The sequence below is a fragment of the Sus scrofa genome, chromosome 5 (assembly GCF_054392235.1).
Source record: "Sus scrofa isolate SSC_HxYL_T2T_F1_AM1 chromosome 5, Sscrofa_HxYL_maternal_Yorkshire_Landrace_v2.0, whole genome shotgun sequence".
NCBI classification, from domain to species: Eukaryota; Metazoa; Chordata; class Mammalia; order Artiodactyla; family Suidae; genus Sus; species Sus scrofa.
The window spans coordinates 94669181-94688147 of record NC_139387.1 but is presented as its reverse complement, the minus strand read 5'-3'; the positions used below and the strand labels follow the sequence as shown (position 1 = coordinate 94688147).

The window sequence follows — 18967 nt, the reverse complement described above, 5'->3', positions numbered from 1 at the left end:
TAAAATCTGTCTATCCACCTAAAGTATTTAAAGAGATCTATTAAAAAATTGGATGTGTTTAGTCAGTATTAAGTACTGAGAGGAAAATAAGATAAGGATAGAGAAGGGCTGGGCGGCTGGGGGGCTGAGGAATGGGGGCTGCTTTAGGCGCTGTGTTCAGGGTTGGCCCTTCTGAGCTGAGGCCTGCAGTGGGAGAAGGAGCCAGCCAGAGAAAACCAGGGGAAGAGGGTTCCAGACCCAGGAAACTAATGGTGCCGAGGCCCTGAGGCAGGAACGTGCTTGCCTGTTTGAGGAAGTAGAAAGGCACGTGGCTAAGGGAGCTAGGACAATTCAATGGTGAGAGAATGAAGAATCTTTTCATCAGAGGGAGCCGGACAGCTTGATATCCACATGTGAAAGAATAAAATTGGACCCCATCTCACACTGTATTTAAAAATTTCCTCAAATTGTAGCCCTAAATGTAAGACCCAAAACTATAAAACTCTTCAAAGAAAATAGGAGTAAATTTCCATGATGTTAAGCAAAGCCTTTTTCGCTGTGACACCAAAGCATAATCACGAAAAGAAAAATAGATAAATTTGACATGAGAAAAACTTAAAACTTTTGCGTTTCAATGGCCACAGTCAACGAAACGAAAAGATAATCCACAGAATGACAGAAAATATGTGCATATCATATATTTGATATACATATAATATCCACCGTGTGTAAAGAATTCTTAGAACTGAACAACGTAAAGACAAATAACCTAATTACAAAACGGGGCTGGATAAACATTTCTCCAAAGAAGAGATACAAACGGCCAGTAAGCACAGGAAAAGATGCACAACCTCGTTAGCAGTCACGGAAATTAAAATCAAACCTGCAATGATTTCACACCGGCTAAGATGACTACAATAAAGAAACCAAACCAAACAAATTATGACAAGTGTTGGTTAGCATGTGGAGCCTCCTAGGAAGAAATGCGAAATGTATTCCTTACAGCACCTGCATGCAAGGGATGCTGGAAAGTCTCATCTTTAGTGAAACAGTCCTGGGTCCGGCTAAAACTCAGGGCTGTGTTAGCAAAGAAGGATTGGCTGTCAGGGCATAGCAAGCAATCCTGCCACAGGGATAAAACCAAGGCGTCAGGCCCTGGTATAGAACTGGGCCTTCACAAGGCTTATTTCTTGCCGAATGAGCACCGTTTTGTACTCACATCAATGATTTTACTGATTTTCTGTACCTTTTAAGAACACAGAGGAACCACTGCTTACTGGTACCATTAGGGGACCACTGACTGAAACTGCCCACCTTGGCCAGGCACAATAATAGCCACTTGCATGAGTGGTCTCACCATAGGAGGCCTTGATAAGGAATACGATGCTGCCCTGAACATGAATGTGGAGGATCTATGAAGGTCCGATAGGAGGGAGGAGATGACTCAGCTCCCAGGGTCCTTGGCACTCAAATGCGTTTTAGCTGAGAGGTTCATGGGCCACCAGGGGGGACCCTGGGCAGACCAAGTACGAGCCGAGGGAAGATGCTTCATCAGAGACAACCCAGAAACTAACCCCATTCCCATAAAACCGGAAACTTCGAGTCACGTGGCAGAGCAGTTCTGGGCTCGCTTGCCCTGCCGCTCTCTGCTGGAGCGCCCCTTCCCAATGCAGTCTTTTGCGTTGTCAGCACGTGTGTCTCCTCAGACAGTTCATTTCCGAGGGTTAGACAAGATCCCAGGCTCGGGCCCTGGAAGGGGTCCCCGTTCCTGCAAGAGTCCCTCCAGTGTGAACATTTACAGAGGATCCGTTTTTAAGCAGAGAAGCTAAAAACTCAATGGATGACAAAGCCAATCTATCTTCCTGTTCCCACGTCGGGTGTAAGCATAAAAGAAATGTTCAAATACACGTACAGGAGCGCCCAAGGAAACACGAGCTTGATGCTCCCACAGTGTATGACGTGAGGCTTCAATAGATTGTGTACTTTTCTATCAGCAATTTGGTAACTTCACTTGGAAATGGAATGGATTCCTTCCCGTACAATGCCAGAAACAGCAGGCTCACATCTTTTTTTCCAAACCCCTACCTGGCACATTCTGACTCAGATGTTGGCTCCAACCTGAACACGATAATTCCCTCTGGACACAAAGAGCACACCCTCGGAACAAACTGAAAGCCTGGAACCATTTCCTCACCTTGTTTTTTTTTTTTTTTTTTTTTTTTTGTCTTTTTGCTATTTCTTTGGGCCGCCTCCGCAGCATATGGAGGTTCCCAGGCTAGGGGTCTAATCGGAGCTGCAGCCACCAGCCTACACCAGAGCCACAGCAACGCAGGATCTGAGCCGCGTCTGCAACCTACACCACAGCTCACGGCAACCCCGGATCGTCAACCCACTGAGCAAGGGCAGGGACCGAACCCGCAACCTCATGGTTCCTAGTTGGATTCCTTAACCACTGCGCCACGACGGGAACTCCTCCTCACCTTGTTTATTCTGGTCTGAATGACTGGTTCAGGTTACATCAATGTGTGTATTGTATCTGCATGAAAGACCCCAGAGAGTCACAGAAATGGAACTTCTGATCATTTTGATCAATACAAAGCTGACTCAATGACCACAAGCACAGTGTCATTTACCGGTCATGTCCAAGTTCAGGTAGTAAACCAAATGCTATAAAATTACAGGCACTGTCACATGACTCTAAAACCACCAGCCAAGGGTCACTTTGCTGTACAGCAGACATTGACAGAACACTGTAAATCAACTCAAACGAAAAACAATTTTATAAAAATTTAAAAAACAAAACAAACTCCAAACAAGCCCCCAAACAAACCGCCAGTCAATTTAATAATACGATCAGTGAACATCCATCTGCTGGGTTGTTTTGGAAACTCATGTATATAGGCCACCCAGGGAAAGAACTGAATTTTACACTCATCAGTGCATTAGCTATGCCTCGTGAAGACACAGGCGAAAAGAAGGATAAAGCCAAGGGGCTCAAGAAGTCGCCGCGTCCAGTCCCCTGTCTGTAGGCAGGTCAATACTTAACCTATTTTTAGCAAACTTGAGTAATGGGAATTGAACTGTCTTCCTCTGAAGTCCGTTCCAGGGTCCAATTAGGAAATGCTTTCGTATTCATAACCACCATTGTGCCGTAATCTCTGCCCATTTCCTATAATTTGCTCCTCCATGGAGATGGAAAACAGCTGGCCGGTTTCTCCTTGTGATAATCTTTCTTGTTCACATCCACGCACACTCAGACCTCTCCTTTGCTTGTTAAAAAACCCAAACTCCTTCGGCCTGTTTTTAGAACCCTCTTTATTTTCCAGCTATTGTTGTGGCTTTTCTGTGGGTGTCTCCATATCTCTTAAAAAAAATACAAAGCTCAGCACCGAGCAGTTTGCAATGGCCTTGCTCAGCCTGGGGAAGGCTGCAGGAGTCTGTCTCAACCTTGGCATCACACCCGCTCGACCCCGGGCCATGCTTAGATTTTCGTCCTCGTGAGCCCCGGGTCATTTCCGTGACCCAGGAGTCTCACTGATTCTTCCCCAATAAGGATTCCATTCTGCTTTTGGAAAACTACGTCTCTTATTTGTCAGGGTGACTTAGGACCTGATTTCCGTCCTCCAAAATGTTAACACGTCCCCCAACGTGGGGTCCTCTGTGGCCAATAAATACAATCTGAGTGGATGACTCCAGCCTCAGACAAGGGTTGTTAACAGCCCTGAATGAGCGCATTTGAGTAACCTGAGCATGTCCCCTCACCGACTGCTTCAGAGCACAATCCTCCACAGATGCAGTTGGATTCACTTAGCGTATTTTTAAATTGAATTTATTTATTTTTTTTTTTGCTTTTTAGGGCTGCACCCGGGCATAGGGAGATGCCCAGGCTAGGGGTCCTGTAGCTGCCAGCCTATATCAGAGCCACAGCAACACAGAATCTGAGCCACATCTGCAACCTACACCACAGCTCACAGAACACCAGACCTTTAACCCACTGAGCAAGGCCAGGGCTTGAACCTGTGTCCTCATGGATGCTAGTCAGATTCGTTAACCGCTGAGCCACAGTGGGAGCTCCCCACTTGGCGTATCAGTTAAACACTGGAAGCAACAATAAAGACCTAGCTTTAGGCCAGGCCTGGGTTTCTTAATCAGGCTGCTTATTGATATTTGGATAGAGATTATTCTTTTTTTTAAATTAAAGTATAGTTGACTTACAGTGTTACGTCAGTTTCTGCTGTACAGCAAAGTGGCCTGGTCATATACATATGTGTGTATATATATGTATATATACACACATTCTTTTTCTCATTCTATCTTCCATCATGTTCTATCCCAGGAGATTGGACATAGTTCCCTGTGCTATACAGTGGGACCTCATTGCTTATCCGTTCTAAATGTAATAGTTTACATCTACTAACCCCAAACTCCCACTCTCTCCCCCTCTCTCCCCCTCCCCCTTGGCAACTACACGTCTGTTCCCTGTGCCTGTGAATCTGTCTCTGTTTTGTAGACAGGTTCATTTGTACCGTATTTTAAAGTCCACATATAAGTGATATCACATGGTATTTGTCCTTCTCTTTCTGACTTAACTTCACTTAGAATGAGAATCTCTAGTTGTATCCATGTTGCTGCAAATGGCATTATTCGATTCTTTTTTATGGCTGAGTAGTATTCCATTGTGTAGATGTACCACGTCTTCTTAATCCATTCATCTGTGTCGATGGACATTTGGCCTGTTTCCAGGAGGGTCAAGATTATTCTAAGAGGCTATCTGTGCATTGTAGTCTGTTTAGCAGCCTCCTTGGCCTCTATCCACTGGATTCCAGGAACAACCCTCTCTCAAATTATGACAACCAAAAATGTCTTCAGACGTCACCTGTGTCCCCTGGCAGGGAAAATCAACCCCAAGTTGAGAACCACTGTTGCAGACATATGACTTCCCTTTTCAGACAAAAAGCACATTGGTTCAAGGAACTCTGCTCTTGACAAAACCTTCTTTTCTGTGCAGCCTTCCCAGAACTGCTGGACTGAGTCCTCATCAAAGGCTGAGGTGCTTGTCCCAAAGTATCTAACGTCATCCTTTGAGCTCAACATTTTCACTGCTGTATTATAAATACTGAGTGGCTGAACTGAGAATAAAGTACCGCATAGCTACCAGGGGCACATGTGCGCCCAGATCGGCCAGGATCTAAAGCCGCTGTTCCTCTCATCATCTAATATTGCCTCTTCTCTAGATGGTGGAAGATGTATAACTGCTGGAGTCTTTCTTTCCCATCGTTCAAGATGCAGATTTTGTCTCTGCCGTCGTCTTTAAATAGCCCCCAACGCTGGTCCTCTGAGGTGGCTGAGAGGGAAACCCCGGTGGAGAATCCCCTGCTGGGGTCGACCTTGAAAGATCTGGGTTGACTTCACTAGGGGCGGTGGCTGTTCCCTTGTGGGTCTTTAAAAAGCTCTTCCTTTTCTCCGCCAGCCTTCGGAGTTTCGCTTCCCCTTGGCGGTGTCTCTGCTCACACCATCCTCACATCCAGACCCGCGGAAGGCAGCGGCTGTGGCATTGGGTCGGATTTGCACACGATGTTGTAATTCCCAGGTGCTGTCCCGTGGGCTGTCACGTTTGAGTCCTGCCCCGTCTGTGAGGGAGTCTGGGTGGGAGGCCGGGTGGGGGTGGGACTCGACGGTCAAGATGAAGAAAATGGGGGCGCAGGAGGCTCTCAGTGGCTGGGGAAGGACTGTACGTGGGCTTCAGCCTCCTGGCTTCGCCTCCAGGGCTTGTGCAAGGGGGTGCCTGTTTGGTTAGATGGTGGGCGTTCTTTCTGCAAACACTGGCTCTGCTAGTTGTCCATGCTGTCCTTTTGTTTCAACATTTCTCTGAGAGGGCTGGATCCCCGGCTCCTCTCTTTTTATCTAACAGACGGAAGGACTGGTTTTATTTGTATGTTTATTTATTTATTTAATTCTTTTTTTTTTTTTTTTTTGCAACTTAGGGCTGCGATTGTGGCATATGGAGGGTCCCAGGCTAGGGGTCTAATCGGTACAGTCTACACCACAGCCGCAGCAACGCCAGATCCGAGCCGCATGTGCGACCTACACCACAGCTCATGGCAATGCTGGATCCTTAACCCACCGAGCAAGGCCAGAGGTCAAACCTATGTCCTCATTGGATCCTAGTTGGGTTTGTACCGCTGAGCCTCCACGGGAACTCTCTGAAGGACTGGTTTTAAAGTCTGTGGTCACATCAGCTCTTAATAATGCCATCATGTTCTGCCTTCGGTGGTCTCTCAAGATCTTCCTTAAAGATGCCTTTCCTCTTTTCTCTAGGCTCTTCCAGGTCTAAGAAATCTGTTTCAGCTACATCCTTTCCGTGCAAATCATCTCTCCTGCCCCGCAGCCCCAGCACCCCCTGTTTTACCCTGCGGGCTGCAGCCACTAGGGAGTTCCTTCTCCTTCTTCCTTGTGGCACAAATCTTGTCCCGCCCCAGCTCAGTGCCAGCGCCTTCCAGAGCCCCCAAAGCCAGTCCTCCCCCACCTGGTCTCACCCATGCCTGTCTCCCTGGTCTGAAGTGAGAACTGGCTGAAGCACTGCGTGTGAGCCCTGCAGGAATCGCAAGGAGTTAGGAAGGAGTCTGTGTGTGATGTGAAAAGGGCATCCTGTTCCCTCAGACCCTTTGTCCCTCAGCTTTCGTTCCCATTAGCTTTTCTTGCCAAAACCCTGAGCTTGAAGAAATGCACCTTCCTGCAGCCTGTTTTCTTTATCTTGCTGATTTCTCTCCTTCCTTCCTTAGAACCTGAATGTTATCATTTTGGAGTCATTTCCACCCAAGTTCCCTGGGCACTTTTCATCAAAGATGGGAGAAATGTGGATTCATGTACGGGCTGAGCAGGACTCAGGAGGGAGGGGAAAGTCGAAGACAGAGAGGAGACAGAAGGGACTGTTGAAAGAACAAAGTCCTGGAGATAAGAGAAGATGGGTCCCAAGAACAGGAGCAAGGACCCCCCGGAGGTGGGAGGGACAGAAATAAGACGGGTGCCATTGTAGGCCAGGTGGAGGTGGGGTGGAGGGAGCTTCTGAGGTCCCAGACTTAGTGCAGTAGGCGGCTTCGGGACGTTGGGCGTTGGCTGAGGCATTGGCTGGCTTGATAGCACCCAGTGACCCAGTGTCGGATGGGGAGGGACATACTGGTTGAGTGAAGGTTGGTGGTTTGGTGGGCAGGTGTTGCAAGAGAACGTTGTAAAGGAGCAGAGCATACAGGTTCAAACTGATAAGGCAGGAAGGAAGTGAAGCCAAGAGGGTTGGTACACTTGGACCGAGTCCTCAGCAAGAGAGCCGAGAGGCTAGACACTGGAGGTCTGAAGGCTCAAGATTAGCACGTAAGCCTTCTGGCAGAGAACCCCTCTGGCTGATGACACGGCCCAGGAGGTGGTGATGCAAGCGGCTGCCCAAGGGCAACAGAGGTGACGGCCGCCCCATAGAAACGAGTGGACATTCGGCTCCCGTGACCTCGCCGACACCCCCTAAAATGGGGAAAACCTCGTAAGCCTGTCCCAGGAGTGAGTTCTGAATGAGCTGAGCCGTGCCTGGCCCCATCCTGTCTGCACTAACCTCTCGGCCATCAGTTCGACCAGCTTCATCTCTGCCTTGGCCTCTTTCTTAGAGTTCTTGCATGGTTTTCACTCCACTTTGAAGCAATGGCTTTGACTTTTCCAGACAACGACCCCGCCTCTCCCGCCTGGTGTTCAGAGCCCTCAGTGTACCCTCTCCCCAAGGACCCTCCTTCTTGGACATGACCTTGGAGCAGACCGCTTTCCCCCAGCTGGCCTTGACTTCAGATGGGACATGGACAGGGCACACTTCCTCGACACTGAAATGGCCAGAGGACAGCAGCCGTCTGTGTGGAGGGGAGACTCCAAGGCAGGCTCTTGGGAGATGTGGGGAGCTGATAGCAGGTAATAGTTTTCTTCCCCTTGGGCTCACATTCCTCCAGGACCCCAGTAGGGAAATAAACAAGTGATACCACCCTGTGTCACAAGCTGGAAACCAGTGAGGCCCACGGCCACCTGGCAGACACATGTTCCATCTCTGTAGAGTGAGGTGCTCTGTTCCTAAATTGTTGCCAAGCAGGAACGGGGCTCAGTGTAGCCAGAGCTTTTCATCATTCAAGAGAAGCCAGGAACCTAGGTTGGTACCTAAAATCTCCTGGTTTTCAAATGATGACACTCATTCAAAAGAAAATTTTAAGCACCTCGTTGGTGTAAACAAGTTGCTTAAAATTCCTGTTCAGCTACTTCTGATAGTTGAACGTCACCCAAGGGTTGCCAGTGGTCTTGGGTAATGGTGGCGCCGTGGCAGAGAGGAACTAGGAGAATGTTGGTTTCCCAGCCTGGAAACTGGGGGCATTCCATTGGCTGGGATGTGCCCATGAAGGGATTTCATATGGCGGGTAAAATTCCCCCCTCACCCCCCACCCAACCAAGACTCAAGAAACAGAGTTGACACTACATTTTTTTTTGCTTTTTTTTTTTTTTTTTTTTTTTTTTTTAGGGCCACACCTGCAGCATATGGAGTTTTCTGGGCTAGGAGTCAAATCGGAGCTGTAGCCACCAGTCTACACCACAGCCACAGCAGCACCAGATCCAACCCGCATCTGCAATCTACACCACAGCTCATGGCAACGCTGGATCCTTAACCCACAGAGCAAGGCCAGGGACGGAACCTGCATCCTCATGGATGCTAGTTAGATTCGTGTCCGCTGAGCCACGATGGGAATTCCAACCACATTTTGTTTTGTGCTCGTAACATTTTATTTCTTATTTTTAACCTTTTGGGAAAGTCAGTTAAACACACACAGCCTTGATCAGAGCTATTTTAGAAAACTAAGAAGTAAGCAATAAACAGAAGGAAAGCTTCCCCGCTCCAGTCCTCCTTTGGGGCAGCTTAGCGGCATCACATCGTGTGGAGCGGAGGGTGGGTGGTCGGCCCGGAGAAGAGCAAGGGTGAGCGAGCCGAGGTACAAGGCGCAGCTGGGAGAGCCGGAAGAGGCAGGAAAGGAAAAGGAACATCTGAAACAGGCACTGACCCTGCTGAGACCCGGGTACATGGCCAAAGAGGATGACGATGACCCCTGATGGTGATGGAGGCCGACCCATGGCAAGGTCTTCACCATGTGTTGCTGGGTAGAAAAGCACATCGTAAGAAGACCAATCAGGATGATCCCTTTGGTGAGAAACCAACGAATCTTTGTATGACTGAGTGCATGGAAAAAGGGTGGAAGAACATATTCAAAATATTAAATGTGACTCTTATTTAGGTAGTAGGCTGGTGGGTGGGTGGTAATAGTCCCACAGTCCACAGGGACTGCTTTGCGATATAGAATAAATGCGGCTGACTCTCCGCCACCACTTTTTAGAGAGCCTTACCCACGTTAACGGATTTGATCCTGTCATCTTCCGAGACTATATTTGCTGGTCCTGTTAGGATTCCCCTTTTCATGATCGATGAGGAAAAGAAGGTGCGAAGAAATTTAATTACTGGCCCTTGGTCGTACAGGTAGGAAGTGGTACAGCTCCTTCTAGGGTGAAAATCAAAAGTTAGCAATGGCTGTTTTTGCAAAGAAAGAAATTGTCTCCACACGTAAGCACTCATTTGAAAATCTCTGCCGTGTCGTTATTTTTTCCCAGGTGAATTTAGGGGGTGGGTGTCTAAATTTCCTACCTGATCCTGCCCTAATCCAGACCAAGGTTCCCTCGGCGAAAATATCTGAGCCACCTCTCTCTGCTTTCTTCTCGGTCACCGATGGTCTGGACCCTATTCTCAGTCTTTATGTCTTTCCCCCCATTCACTGGATGCGTTTTTATTACGTGTGTAGAATCTGTATTTAACCACTTTTACCCCTTCATTGTATCCCTCAATATATACTTTCTGATGAAAAAGACTGTGCTAAGATTGGGTTTGTTGTGTGCATCAGCCACTGGGCCCAAGCCCTTTGCAGAACTCATCATCTCTCATTCTCACGCCACCTTATCAGTAAGGTCGGTGCTCTGATGAATCCGCAGATGAAGACTGTGAGGCACAGAGAGGTGAAGTCCTTTTGCCAAAGCCACACAGCAAGTAAATGGTGGAGCCACAGCTGAACTTCAGTCTGTCTGTTTCCATGTCTTATGCCTTTAAGGGCTCCCCTCTACGGCTAGCTCTACTCACTGGCCCGCATAGGAAGGGAATGAACAAGACTCCTTTGTCCCCAACCTCAGGGTATGCATGGACATCCTTGAGACATGAGGCCTCCTGCTTTCCCTGCCTGGCTCTATTACTTTTGGCCAAAAGTCATGGCAACCTGGAATAACCCAGGTCCCTTCGGCCCACATTCTTGGCGTGTGCGCCAGGCCACTGTGTCTCACTTATTTTGATTACATCATTACCCCGGTCCTGAGCGGAGAAGTCAGAATCTCCTTTTCTTCACATTTATGTGTGACCCTTTTCAGTCAGTCTGTCAACAGGAGTTTTCCTTTTGCTTTCTCTCCCCTTTGCTCCATTCTGGCTCTTTTCTCACTTTCCATGTCTCCTGTGGCGCTTGATTTCCCTTTGGGCTTAGAAAACCTGGGCTCCCTTTGACTTAAACCCTCTGCTCCCTTAGTCTGCCAGCCTGCTCCTGAAGGCGCTTTTCCTTTCTTGAGGAAAAGACCCCTCTTCTCAGGTCACACTGCTATAGAGGAATCAGAAACGCTCCTCGAGGAGTTCCCCTTGTGGCCCAGCAGGTTAAGAACCTAACATAGGAGTTCCTGCTGTGGCGCGGCAGAAACGAATCTGACTAGGAACCATGAAGTTGGGGGCTCGATCTCTGGCTTTACTCAGTGGGTTAGGGATCTGGCTTTGCCGTGAGCTGTGGTGTAGGTCACAGATGTGGCTCAGATCCTGCATTGCCGTGGCTGTGGTGTAGGCCAGCAGCTACAGCTCTGAATGGGCCCCGTATGCTGCAGGTGTGACCCTAAAAAGCAAAAAAATAAAAAACGTTAAAAAAATAAAAATTAAAAAAAATCAAAATAAAATAAAAAATTAAAAAAATAAAGAACCCAACATAGTCTCTGTGAGGATATGGGTTCGATCCCAGGCCCTGCTCACTGAGTTAAGGATCCAAAGTCGCTGCAAGCTCCAGTGTAGGTGGCAGATGTGGCTTGGATCTGTGGTCGCCCAGGAACTTCCACGAGGGTGCTCAGGGATGCCTTCGCCTCTCCAAGTCCATGGTATGGACGGCTGCATGCTTCTCAGTCTTACAAGTGCCATGCATGTGCAGTTTCCAGACCTCACCCATACTTTCCACTTACTTGTCACTTTTAAGTCCCTTCTCTATGGAAATTCTAAAATCCGACCAGATCAGAGTCTATTAAATTCTAATGAGAAATCGAACCCCCAAATAGATCATATACATTTATAGATGAGATACCCATATGAATAGCCGTAGTCTTTAAGTAAATAATCCTGATGATCATTTTCTAAGAAGTAAACCTGGCACAACATTGTACATCAACTCCACTTGAATTTAAAAAAGAGAGAAAAAAAGAAAACATAAATAGTGAAGCATATTTATAACAGAACACAGTTCATTTTTAGGCTTTTCCTCAGACTTTCTCTCACATTAATAGAACCTCTGTTACTAGGAAATAGAAACCTCTCTAAGGTGGCAAATCCAAAGAGTAAGAGTTAAGATCTGGAGGGAATTGTTTGTCGCGGGTCTATTAGGTAGGAATGCTTATGACTGCAGTTTACAGAAAATCTCAATAAAGAATAGTTTAAGCCATATGGATGTCTATTATTTACTTAAGAAATTCAGGGTTTTTTTTTTTGCATTTCAAGAAGGAAATTAATCAAGGCACCAGGCCTTTTCATTTTCAACTCAACCATCTTCTGCATGATGCCCTTACATTTATCACTTCCTGTTGGCAAGGTGGCTGCCATTGCTCCCAGTATCATATCCCTACGTGACACCATTTCCACCAAGAAGGAAGGAAGAAGGAAGAAAGAGTCCAAAAAACTCTTCTCCTCTGGGGGTTCTTTCATCAGGCAGGAAAATCTTTCCAGAAGTTCCTGGTAGACTTTGCATTGTTTTTCATAGCCCAGATTTGGGTTACATGTCACCTCTAGTTCAGTCGTGGGCAATGCAGTGAGAGGCTTCCGTTGTGATTTCTCCCTGGGGCTAAGTGAATTGCAGCCCTGCGTGGCTGTTGGGTAGACAACAGTATTCGCCACAACAAAGTAACCCAAATGTGGGTTTACGGAAAATAAGGAATTTGGGTTAAGTGAAAGCACACACATTTTTCAAATGTAAAGTAGATGTATGTTTTATTCATGAGCTAGAAAATAAGAAACAAATGTACAAAAAGATGTACTGGGCTATGCCAGGCAGAGAGCACATAGACCTTCTCTGCAGAGTGAGTGTGTCTACCTTGTCTGAGCAGGTAGGAGGAATTTTGAGTGGATGAGACCCACTTAGGTTGGAAGCAATGGTGACGAGAATAATGACTATAGACAAACGAGCTGTTACAAAGAAATCTCTAGGGAAGAGAGTTGTTCTAGCCAACTGACAGGTCCCTAAGAAAAGTGATTGTTACGCAGTGGACGTCGGCCTGGTAGCCATTTCTTGAAGACTTGCCCTCCCAGCTTCCACGTGGGAATCTGCCACCAGCCCTAAGACTCCAGCATCACAGCCTCTATGGTGGGCATGGGATCCTCAATGGAGCCAAACGACTTCTCCCTCCTAGGCGTGTGAGCCTGGAGCAGAAACAAAGAGAGACCACTGCAGTTGGAGTTCAGTCATTCCATGGCAAGGCCTACAAAGAAGTTCCTGCGACCGGTTGTCCCTGCTTCCTGTCGTTCCCAGGGCTTACTTTCCCAGCATCTCCTTTCCACTTACTTACTTATCCCACAGGTACTGGCGAGCATACTCTGTGTGCTGGGCACGGTCCTAGGTTCTGGGTACAAGTAAGAAGGACCGTGTGCCCTGCCCTCGCCGAGTGACGACAAACCAGTAAAGATCATTTTATCCTGGGCAAGCCCGCGAAAGAGAAAAGTGGCATGGTGTGCAGGACACCAGCTGGGGAGGCCACTGCAGACAGGATTACACGGTCCTCCCAGTAATCCTCTTTCTGGCTTTCTGCAGCCAGGGGCGGTCTCTACGGCTTGCAGTCAAACACTTCTGATCGCTCTCTCGTTCTCCCTCTCTCTCTCTCTCTTTTTTTTTTGGGGGGGGGTGTGTCTGAAGCATGCAGAATTTCCCAGTCCAGGGATCAAACCCAAGCCACATCAGTGGCAACACTGAATCCTTAACCAGTAGGCCGCCAGGGAACTCTTCTGCAATTAAACACTTCTAACAGAAACATGAAACAAAGGAAATCCATCCGACCCTATCAGCCTGGAAACACTAGCCTCTGGGTCATGCGTTCTGGCTCGGAATCCATGTGTCCAAATAAACTTTTGATAACTAATATAACTCACTAAGAAAAAAAATTTAGATAATATACTAATACACATATACCAGAGTTCCTGTTGTGGAACCCGACTAGTATCCCAGAGGATGCAGGTTCCATCCCTGGCCTGGATCCGTGGGTTAAGGATCCCGCATTGCTGTGAGCTGTGGTGTAGGTCACACATGTTGCTCAGATCTGGTGTCACTGTGGCTGTGGCAGAGGCCTGTGGCTGTGGTGTAGGCCGGCAGCTACAGCTCTGATTTAACGTCTAGCCTGGGAACTTCCATAAGCCACAGGTATGGCCCTAAAAAGACAAAAAAAAAAACAAAAAAAAAAACCAAAAACACACATACACACACACACACACACACACCATTCATGTAGGGAAAAGACATTCTGGAAAGCAGACGAGATCTTCTCGCTACTGCATATTCATTCATCAAGGAGTTTTCCGAGACAGATAGGACTTGTCCGAGTCTGGGCAGGGTGGGTCAGTTCTCCCAGGATTTGATCTCATCCCTGAATGAGATGGTGGCTTCAAAGGACAGCACTGAGAGAGCAGAGTTAGTGTTCATATAACTCAGCCAAGTTCCACAGTCCCTAAAGTCGGGCTCAGAAATCTGTCCCTCTTAGCTCTCGGCTTTAACACTGGAGGTTCGTTTTGCAGTCCTCTTGCCTTCATGGTCTTAATGAGGAATGGGCCTGAAGAAGTGAGGGCGGCCAGACGTCACACAGCTGGTTTGTCTTAGGGGCCTGGCGAGGACCCAGACGGACAGCTCGGGGCAGCCGTGCCTCCGCATTTACCTGTGTCAGGAGCCCGTGTGTTTTCCGTTCAGAGCGCTGGGTATGAACCACAGCTGCTACAATCATGGAACAAAGCATCTTAAGACGAAGCGTTTTTGATTCAATGCCTGGTGACGGAGGACCTGGCATGTGGTAGGAGATGAATCTGGGAGAGGCAAGTCTGAGCCCGATGGGGAAGAGCTCAGTGCCCCATGCGGACGCGTCCTTAGGAACGCAGGGCCCCTGAACTATCTGAAGTAAGGGAAGTGATGCGATCAGATCTGGGTTTTAGAGAGTCAAGCCTGATGGGAAAGGGAAGGAAGGGAAGGTACCAGATCAGGATTTGGAGGGATGGAAACAGTTCAGGTGAGACGATGAAGTCGTGAACTGGGGCAAAGGGAACAGAGAGGAAGAAAAAACAGGTAAAAGACTTTGTGGTGATGTCAACAGACCCTGGGGGAGGAGGAGAGGGAGGGATGTAGTTTGGGCAGGGGATGGGGGTAGGGGTGGGGGGGGGTAGGGATCCAGGCAAATGAGGGGAAGGAGGATCAGAGAAGTCAGAGTAGGAGTGAGAGGAATTGGGGGTGGAGGTGATAAATTCGGTTGGAGCCTAGTTTAGTCGCGGAGGTCAGTGGAACATTCACCTAGAAGTGTAACCTCTGGGCTGGCTAAACCACAGCTCGTTAGGCAGCCTCTGATACTACACACAGGGAGGAGATGCTTTTCTTGGAAAAGCCAACTGAGAACAAATGATAGAATGGAAGAAGTGGGACAAATGAGATTTTAAAAGAGAGAAATAGGAGTTCCCGTCGTGGCACAGGCGAAACGAATCCAGCTAGGAACCATGAGGTTGTGGGTTCGATCCCTGGCCTCGCCCAGTGGGTTAGGGATCTGGCATTGCCATGAGTGGTGGTGTAGTTTGCAGGCGGGGCTCAGATCCCGGGCTGCTGTGGCTGTGGTGTAGACCCGCGGCTACAGCTCCGATTCGACCCCTAGCCTGGGAACCTCTCTATGCCACAGGTGTGGCCCTAAAAGGACAAAAGACAAAATAAATAAATAAAAGAGAGAAATATGATTTGGTAGGGATGGCGGGGGTACAGCAGAGTAAGAAGGAAGGAAGCAGCAAGAATTGCAGGAGGGAGCGGCTTCGAGGGAGCCTGAAATAGACAAGGGCAGAGGGAGCCACGCAGGAAGGAAGGGAAAGGTGGGAACCTGTGGAGGAGCGAAAAGAGGTGGGAAGTGGGGGATGTGAGTGTGGCGAGAACACCCTTGTTGGAGGGTACAGTACGCATCCCTTTCCAGAGTTTCTTCCCCCCACTTTTTAGAACTACTTGCCTTAGTTATATCTGTGCAAAAAAAAAGGAACGGGAGATGGATTTTAACACAAGGAGCCTGCCTGCCAGGGTGGAGAATGGGGCTGTCTCCTGGCTCACCCATGTTCATCAGTCGTCTTTAAAAAGACCACTTCCACTTTAAAACATTTTGTTGGCACAACGTGGAAGGTATATAAGAGGCACAGATTTCGGCCTCCACCCTCCCTCCACCACCCCCCCCCCCCCCCCCCCCGCCCCGCACCCCCCGGGGCATTTTCTTTATCGTCTTCCTCCTCACCTTCCTCTCGGTTTCCCAGGTCAAAAGGGCAGAACTTCCTGTCTGAATTTTAAAGCCTCTGTCGCCTTGATTTTGTTCCTGGCTCAATGGAGATGAATTCCAAGTTGAAGACAAACAATTGTGCCTTGTGAACAGGCATCGCGCGTTGAAAAGACGCCGAGACTCCTAGAGCTTTTTTGCAGACCTGGCTCAGGGAAAACTCCCAGTGGGGGAGGGCAGGAGGGTCAAATCCATCCTCGAAAGAGGAACTCCCAATTACTCCAAGAATGTGATTTTCGAAGTAAATTCGTAAGAGTCGAAAATGTCTAATAAGAGACACAGAGTTGATTGCACAGAGGGACACAGCGTCCCGCAGAACAGAACCTCCCTGAGCAGCAGCATGTCTTGATACCAGAAAATTTGCTTGCACACTCTCCACCTGTTGATGGGCAATTTACACCCCAATGTTACAGCCTCCTCCGAATCCCGAAAACTCAGCCTAAGCACCTTCGAGGCAAACGGACATGCACTCCCGTGCAGACATCCTGCAGCCCCAGCCTTGTACCTCCAGCCTGGGAGGAACCCACCTCTACTTTCACTCTCCTGATTTTCAAATTTCTGCAAAAAAACAGAAGTCGTGGATCTAGGAAAGCAAAAAAAAAAAAAAAAAAAAAGGTTTCTGGAAATTCTATTCTCAAGTTAGAGTCTAACCTCTACCCATATCAGGACTGATGTGCAACAAGAAACATTCAAACAGTGTCAGTCATGTTGAGACCAGCCCTCCGAGTTCCTTGCGCCAAATCGCTGCAGAAATTATTTGCCAGAAACTGTGATCCTCTCCTCTCCTTTGTTCTTTCCCCAGGCAGATGCAAACTAATATGTTTATCATCAGCAACAAATACTTAATAACTCCCTATTGGAAGCCAGCCGACCGTACTAACCACTGATGTGAAATTATTTTTTAAAAGTCAAAGCGATTTGAAATTAATTTTCTTCTGGATATTTGAAGTCATTTAGAAATGTTATAAATTCCAGGTTAGACGTCACTGTCACACGGGGATATTTTGTTTTTACTTTTTAAAGTAAAAACGTTTTAAGGATTCCCTCTTCGCAATATTATTTTTAGAATCCTCTGTTAAAATACTTGTCTACTGAATTCATCCGAGTCATTGAAAGGTGCACTAAGTGTCAGGTACTAAATCTAGATGCTGAATAGGTCAGTGGTAAATGATAACAATTATAGTTTGTATATACGGAGTGTTTTCTGTGTACTCACGCGTTAAGCATTATGTGAAAGATTTTATGTGTTTTCGTGAATTTATTCCTAAAACACTTAAGTGTAGATACTATTAATATTATTATAAATTATTCTGTATTAATATGAAATTTTTAAGATAGGGAAACTAGGGCACAGAGAGGGTAAGGTACATGCCCCAAGTTGCACAGCTAGCTAATTGGAAAGCTAGGATTTGAACCTAGTCTGGGTCCCCTGCTGACATGGAATTTACACTCCTGGTAATTTGAGCATATGCTGGTATAGATTCTTTTACAAGAATGCATAGCCTCTGAGAGGCCCATACTCTTTAGACCAGCTGAACCAATAAGCAAGTAAAAATGAGCATGAGAGTCAGAGGCAGTCCAAATATCTGCACTCAAAACCTCAATGGATAGTTCAGCCTTTTTGAGACTCAGTTTTCTCATCTCTTAAGTTGAGAACAATACCCCTGATTTGAAGTTATGTCTGTGTAGCACTGGGAACTATATCTGGTCACTTATGATGGAGCCTGATAATGGGAGAAAAAAGAATGTATACACGCATGGGTAGCTGGGTCACCATGCTGTACAGCAGAAAACTGACAGAACACTGTAAACCAGCTATGATAGAAAACATAAAAATCATTATAAAATTAAAAAAAAAATGAGGAGTTTCCGTCTTGGTGCAGTGGAAACGAATCCGACTAGGAACCATGAAGTTGCAGGTTTGATCCCTGGCCCCACCCAGTGGGTTAAGGATCCAGCATTGCCAGGAGCTGTGGTGTAGGTCACAGACACGGCTCAGATTATGCTTTGCTGTGGCTGTGGCGTAGACCGGCAGCTGCAGCTCCGACTAGACCCCTAGCCTGGGAACCTCCATATACGGTGGGTGCAGCCCTAAAAAGACAAAAGACAAAAAAATAAAAATAAAAAATGAAGTTCTATGAGCTGACATACGTGAGTTTTCCTTGTGGACTCTGAAGCACCATACGCCTACAAGGGGTGGGGTCACCAGCTGCTTCTGTCTGCTGTGTTGACCTGCAATGCTATCAGCTTGGTGCTCTGGGTGATTTAGAGACTCACTCCAAGGGCTTAAAGAGAACAGCCCCAGCTCTGTGTAATGACAAGCTGACCTCTTTCTTTCTTTCCTTTCTTTATTCTCTTTCATTCTTTTTTTTTTTTTTTTTTTTTTTTTTGGCTTTTTAGGGCCACATCCGAGGCTTATGGAGGTTCCCAGGCTAAGGTTCAAAACCGAGCTATAGCTGCCGGCCTACACCACAGCCACAGCAACGTGGGATCTGAGCCACATCTGCGACCTACACCACAGCTCACAGCAATGCCAGATCCTTAACCCACTGAGCAAGGCCAGGGATTGAACCCGCGTCCTCATGGATGCTAGTTGGGTTCATTAACCACTGAGCCACAACAGGAACTCCTGACCTCTTTCATGTAAGGCTTAGCTGTGTGAGTATAGTTTCCTGCTCACACCGGCATGAATTTCAGTGGGAAGAAAAGTTAGGTTCAAAGGTGCTTAAAATTTAAATTAGAGCTGAACAGTCAGTTTCACCTTTGTTAATATCCACCTAAGTAACAAATGCTCTGCAAGTCAGTATAGAGTTGAAAACAAATTGTAGAAAGTGTCAGGTGGGACTAGGAAGTGTTTCTGTCACTAAGAGTACGGCGTTCACCATAAATGATAGGAATAATCCCTGTCACCTATTAAAAAAGACCTAGAAGGTACAGAGTCTTTTTAAAAATCTATAAAATTTCATTCATAATTCTTTTTTTTTTTTTGGTCTTTTTAGGGCCCCGCCTGCAGCATGTGGAGGTTCCCAGGCTAGGGGTCTAATCAGAGCTGTTACTGCCAGCCTACGCCACAGCCACAGCAACACCAGATCTGAGCCGA

The 18967-nt window shown here is 47.2% G+C and overlaps 1 long non-coding RNA gene across 3 annotated transcripts in view; it reads left to right on the top strand.

Annotated features, from left to right (window-relative positions):
- The window catches only part of LOC110260790 (uncharacterized), a 183519-nt gene that overhangs the window by 123279 nt on the left and 41273 nt on the right, over nucleotides 1–18967 (top strand). The window lies entirely within an intron of this gene.